At 38.9% G+C, this 6983-nt stretch overlaps 1 pseudogene; it reads left to right on the top strand.

Moving 5' to 3' along the window:
- Positions 1–3964, top strand: part of LOC102299488 — a 51258-nt pseudogene extending 47294 nt beyond the window's left edge.
- Positions 3965–6983: the final 3019 nt, after the last annotated feature.

Genomic DNA, 6983 nt, shown 5'->3' with positions numbered 1-6983 from the left:
AATCAGTCCTCCTTGGGCTCTCATGCTCTGGGGGCCTCTGAATGTCTGGGGCCTGGATCTCCTCCATGCCTGCTTTATGCCCTGGGGGACGAGGCTATGGCTCCCCACACCCTCTATTTCAATTCAATTTTATTATACAGCGCCAAATCACAACAACAGTCGCCTCAAGGTAGACCCTACAATAATAAATACAGAGAAAAACCCAGCAATCAAATGATTCCCTATGAGCAAGCACTTTAGCAACAGTGGGAAAGAAAATCTCCCTTTTAACAGGAAGAAACCTCTGGCAGAACCAGGCTCAGGGAGAGGCAGCCATCTGCTAACCAGATTATTACATGAAGAAACCTTTTGAATACAAGCGTGCTCACGCATACACGGGTGCTCACAGACATAAACTATATCTTTCTTGGCTGCTGCTACCTCAAAGCACATTGTGCTTCGTATTAGTATTTAGTGATAGTTACAGTTATCTAGGTTATTGCTGTGGTGTAATGTTTATTGTGTTGCTCTCCTTTTCCTTGTTTTCTTTTTCATTTTGTTCTCACTCAACAGGTGATCCAGTGGTTTTTTATTTTTATTTTTTAATTGTCTTCTCTCACTGTCCCTTGTCGGGATGAAATATTATTTTATAATCTATGTTACTATTCATAATCCTTATTATTACTGTTGCATCATTTATGATTTATCATTGTTGTCATTTCATTGACACATTTATTGAAACTGGTGAGGTTATATTAAAGTCTGTATTTCAGGTGTTAGCATAAGCACATAATCTTTCATTGCAGGTGCAACTGTAATCATGTTATACACATATTGCATAATTAAAGGGTTGAAGCTCGGTCAAGTTAATTAATGGTTTGAAGCTACGGGCAGCGCGATGTCTGGCCGATCAATGGAGCAAAGTTCAGCTATTGAAAGGTTGCCTACATGTTTACAGTATAATTTACTACATATTGCCTGTGTGCATTCAGCAGCCTGCTGCACTGAAGTGGAGGTGGAGTACTGGTTTGGGCTGGTATCATCAAAGATGAGCTTGTGGGCCTTTTCGGGTTGAGGATGGAGTCAAGCTCAACTCCCAGTCCTACTGCCAGTTTCTGGAAGACACCTTCTTCAAGCAGTGGTACAGGAAGAAGTCTGCATCCTTCAAGAAAAACATGATTTTCATGCAGGACAATGCTCCATCACACGCGTCCAAGTACTCCACAGCGTGGCTGGCAAGAAAGGGTATAAAAGAAGAAAAACTAATGACATGGCCACCTTGTTCACCTGATCTGAACCCCATTGAGAACCTGTGGTCCATCATCAAATGTGAGATTTACAAGGAGGGAAAACAGTACACCTCTCTGAACAGTGTCTGGGAGGCTGTGGTTGCTGCTGCACGCAATGTTGATGGTGAACAGATCAAAACACTGACAGAATCCATGGATGGCAGGCTTTTGAGTGTCCTTGCAAAGAAAGGTGGCTATATTGGTCGCTGATTTGTTTTTGTTTTGTTTTTGAATGTCAGAAATGTATATTTGTGAATGTGGAGATGTTATATTGGTTTCACTGGTAAAAATAAATAATTGAAATGGGTATATATTTGTTTTTTGTTAAGTTGCCTAATAATTATGCACAGTAATAGTCACCTGCACACACAGATATCCCCCTAAAATAGCTAAAACTAAAAACAAACTAAAAACTACTTCCAAAAACATTCAGACTTTGATATTGAAGAGATTTTTTGGGTTCATTCGATGAACATGATTCGTTGTTCGAATAATAAAAGGTTGATTCCTCCAAAGAATACACAACTTGCCTAATCAATTCTGCACTCCCTGGAATAGGCACACGCAGACACAAACTTTCCCACCCTTATACACACATGTACTATCACTCGCCCAACATGGAAACAGACATAAATGGACACTATACACACACTTACACTCCCCAAAAATACTCTATACCCCAGGTCCAGGTACCACCACCCGTACCTCCTCCCACCCATCACCCCGATGGTAACCAGAGAATGGGGGTGTGAAGATCCCATGCCTGCCTCTGCCGACTGATATGTGGTGTTGCTGTGTGCTGTTCTAAAGTGCATTTGAAACATGGGAGGGGCATGCCCTCCATTGTTTTAAATGCACATTGGGCTTCTTGGGCTCTCGTGTTCTGGGGGCCACTGGATGTCTGGGGCCTTGATCCCACAAAATTTCTGAAAGGGGATTTGCCATACTTGTGAGTAAAAGTAGTTAATGTATTTAAGTCATGAAGGTCATTAACTTTTATACAGGATTATTAGTAATGTGCCTTGGTTGATTGTGACTTAGATATAAATGACTTTATATATGTAGGCACCATAGATACAATATTATATCTGATTACTAAACTGAAAAATTGCCACTGATTTCACTGTAAAGTTACTGGAGCCATGGCAGATGTGATATCATTTTACAGTCCATCTATGAAAAAAACATTCTTTCTATAATTGGTTTCAGAGTAAAAACGAATTAATTTATTATACATTCCTTTCAAACAGCTTGTTTATTACATGGAAAGAGTGAACTTCACCACTCCATTTGGCGATCAAGTGTCATTTGACGAGAATGGTGATGTAGTACCAATTTATGATGTTATTAACTGGTTGTGGCTCCCTGATGGAAGCACTAAAGTTCAGAATGTGGGTGATGTTAAAAGGACAGCTTTCAAAGGTGAAGAACTCATACTTGATGAAGGCAAAATCTTCTGGAACTTTGAATCCAAAATGGTTAGATATGTTTTTATTTGACAAGTACCTTTTATGACATTTACAGTTATATAGAATTGTAGCAGGCAATAAATATTTATTTTTTTATATCCAATAGCCACCTCAATCAGTATGCAGTGAGAGTTGTCCTCCTGGTACCCACATGGTGAGAAGGAAGGCGGAGCCCGAATGCTGTTTTGACTGCATCCCTTGTTCTGAGGGAAAGATCACTAACACAAGCAGTGGGTGTTTATCTTTCTGTATGACATAATTGATTTAATTTCTGTGAAATATAGGATGCATTTCACCATCAACCCCTCTTTGTTAGGCTCATTGGAGTGCACCAGTTGTCCAGAGGATTTTTGGTCAAACCCACAGCGTGATCTATGCATTCCTAAGAAGACAGAGTTTCTCTCCTATCATGACCCTTTGGGTATTTGTTTAACAGCAACCTCCTTACTGGGAACATTTATATGTGTTGTTGTTCTGGGGATCTTTATCTACCATCGCACAACACCTATAGTACGTGCAAACAATTCAGAACTTAGTTTCCAGCTATTGTTGTCACTTAAGTTGTGTTTCCTTTGTTCACTTTTGTTCATTGGACGGCCCAGGATGTGGACATGCCAACTCAGACATGCAGCATTTGGGATCAGCTTTGTGCTTTGTGTCTCATGCATCCTGGTAAAAACCATGGTTGTTCTGGCTGTGTTCAAAGCCTCCAAGCCAGGAGGGGGAACCAGTCTGAAGTGGTTTGGTGCAATGCAACAGAGAGGAACAGTTCTGTTTCTGACATCTATTCAGGCAGCCATCTGCACTACCTGGCTTGTCTCTTCCTCTCCAACTCCACATAAAAACACCCAATACCACAATGACAAGATAGTGTATGAGTGTGCAGTTGGGTCAACTGTTGGTTTTGCAGTGTTATTGGGCTATATTGGTGTGCTGGCTGTCCTCAGTTTTTTAATTGCATTCCTGGTGAGGAATCTCCCTGATAGTTTTAATGAGGCCAAGCTCATCACATTCAGCATGCTGATCTTCTCTGCTGTGTGGGTGGCCTTTGTTCCTGCTTATATCAGCTCACCAGGAAATCTTGCAGATGCAGTGGAGGTGTTTGCCATTCTTGCTTCAAGTTTTGGACTCTTGATCACGCTGTTTGGACCCAAATGTTACATAATCCTGTTGAGACCAGAGATGAACACAAAGAAAGCTGTTATGGGCCGTGGCATTGTGTCATAAAATTTTCAGTTTATGTCAAAAGGATTTTTTTTTGCACAGTTTAGGCCAAAAATTAAATAAACAAATACAATTAACAAATATTAAATATTAAAGACAGCTATTTAGTCGTCTTTTGGTTGCTGTTCTTTTAAAATGCAGTTTAAATACAAAACAACCACACTTTTCAAAGAGAAGCATTGACTTTTTGACACTCCACTGTAAAATTAACCTATTTACCTCCAAAGACCCAAACTCTTTCACGGCATGCATTTTTAATTTATCTTTGCTATTTGGGCTGATTGGGACCTGATGAATGAAAAACCAAAGAACCAAAGAATTGCCAGATATATTTTTTTGACCTGATGTTTGTGTCTGAGAAAAATGAGATCCACATATGAGGACATTTGTTTTAAATTTCAATAGAACAGTGGAAGTATAACGTCCTTACATGTGGAAATCAGGCCCTTGTAGAGCAAAATTTAGTATTTTGGTCTAGCCAACCCAAAATGTGATGTCCACATATGTGGACGCTAGGTCCTAGGAGGTTAAGGAAGTTAAATGTAATTGAAATTATTTTAATAAACTAAGCTTTCAAGTTGGATTCATTTAGCAGTTTTACTCTATATTCTTGTATTTGGTCTGTCTTGAACTGATGGTGATCAAAACCATGCTGATCATTTCACGAAAACAACTCAGGCAGGACTCAAATACAGGTCTCAACTTTCAAACTTCAGTGCAGATTATTTTCAGTTTAAAATGTGCGACAATCAGAACTTAAGAGTAGTGACAATGCCAGGCTCCCAGACACACAAAGCTCTCCAACAGTTTTCTTAGAAGGTCTCTCCAAAGATACTCTAAAAAGATTCTCATCCAGAGAGTTTATCTCCAAACCAGATTCAGAATACTAGCATACTTTATTAATCCCTAAGGAAATTATGTGGGTTACAGTTTCCCCAAGACAGTAACAGCAACAGTTTAAACAATTTAAACAATATAATATATTACAGATTTTTACAAATTTAAGAAATAGGACTAATATATACAAATCACTCAATTATAAATATCAAGAGTTAACAGAGGTGATTTTAAATAAATATCGAGAATATTGACAAGGATATTACAGAGTAGAAAAGCGCATGCACAAAAAGGGTGTAACTATTGCAGTGTTTACAGTATATTAGGTGGAGGAGTTGTACAGGGAGATGGCCACGGGCAGGAATGATTTCCTGCATTGTTCAGTGGTGCTCTTTGGCAATCTCAGTTTCTCACTCAATGTGCTCCTGTGACTAGCCAGCATGTCATGGAGTGGGTGGGGGGTATCATCCAGCATTTTCTTTACCTTGGAAAACAGCCACCTCTCAGACACTACTAGGGCTGGGGGCAATATGGCCTAAAATCCATATTGTGATATATTATTTTCTTCTGTGTACCATATTTTCTGCAGAATAAGGTGCAGTCAAAATCCTTTAATTTTCTCAAAAATCGACAGTGTGTCGTATAATCTGGCGTGCCTTATGTATGAATTCTGGTTGTGCTTACTGACCTCGAACCAATTTTATGTGGTACACACCATTCAAAACACTGTCAAAAAATGTTTTAGTATGACTTTGGTAAACTACAAAGTTGCACCGCTTGATCGATTGTCTGAGCATTACGGCTACCATAGTCAGGAGCCTAATCTGGGTCCAAAACTCTGTCCGCTTCAGGTCCCAAAGTCAAACAAACACTGCAGCATCATTGAGAGGTAAAAACTGTCTAAATTCTTTAATCTTTAATAAAATGGTCAGCGTTTCTGCTTTACCAGGTATAACAATAAAGTTTAACATCCAGGCATTCATGAAAAAGGAATTTTTTTCATTTAACAGAGTTAGAAGTTAGCAGGAAGTTACCTCGCTAGTTTCCACCTAAACATGATATGCCATGTTCTGACTGAGAGATTTCTGAAAAAATTAAAACGTACAACTCTGCTATCACTTCCAACATAAATGAATACAGAAAACTAAACAGCAGTGACTTTTTTAGGGTTACTGAAGTTGGGTTAGCTGGTATATAAGGATGTGCTACGTGATTGATAGCAACACAAGTATGTTAGCATAACATAAACAGTGAAGCTGGAGGATGAACGCTAACTTTTTTCCACTCTATAAAAATTATTGGGAGAACAAATGCAATCGCATGGCAGGATGCTGTAAATGGACCAAACTTCAGTCAGGAGAACAACTGAAATAATCCACTTTAGTCATTAATATACTGCAACAATATGGGAATAAAGCAGCTGTGAGAGAATTCAACATTAACCCTTTAAAGCCGGTCGGAGCGGGCACGCTCTGTTTTGTGTAACTATTTTTAAATCCCGGTAGCACTGCAACCACGTAAGCTAGAGCAATAATTTTGTTTTGCATATGAAACCAGAGGAGTTGTACTTACATCTTATGCCATCAGCTTGTCCTAGGTCACGGTTTCCTTCCACATATAGCTTTGTAAAAACTGCATAAAAAGCACTTGCAGCAATAAAAACATAATATTCCAGAAACACGCTTTGCCGATCTGATCAGCCGTTTGTAACACTTCCTACGTCCATCAGCGCGAACTATCGCATGTCCGCCATGTCTTGCCCAAAACCGGAAGTGACGTCATTTTGCGAAAATTTGGTTTTTTACCATCAAGGCCTTATGAGCCTATACTGGTGTTTTTAACTCATTCACTGCCAGCCATTGGCAGTGAATGAGTTAAACCCATTGACTCATTCACTGCCATTGATGGCTATAGACGTCAATGGCAGTGAATGAGTTAAAAGTTATGTTTGACTTTATGACTTTCTGTGTTGTTTCTGGGATGCTTAGGACTCATATTGCACTGCTGGAAATAGTTTATTTTGATGCATATGCTTGTTTTTTTTGCAAATTTGCATTATAATATTTATTTTCGTTTTTCCTGCAATATATAAAAATTGGTGTATTTCAAAAATAAAACTATGAAGACACTTAAAATAAATTTCCTGTTGTTGTAAACTATTTTGTGCAACTTTTTTGTATTTACA

This window comes from Haplochromis burtoni, unplaced genomic scaffold, assembly GCF_018398535.1.
Source record: "Haplochromis burtoni strain Fernald_Lab_line unplaced genomic scaffold, NCSU_Asbu1 Contig_216, whole genome shotgun sequence".
Classification (NCBI taxonomy): Eukaryota; Metazoa; Chordata; class Actinopteri; order Cichliformes; family Cichlidae; genus Haplochromis; species Haplochromis burtoni.
Note: the sequence above shows the minus strand (reverse complement) of the source record. Positions and strands in the feature narration are given on the sequence as shown.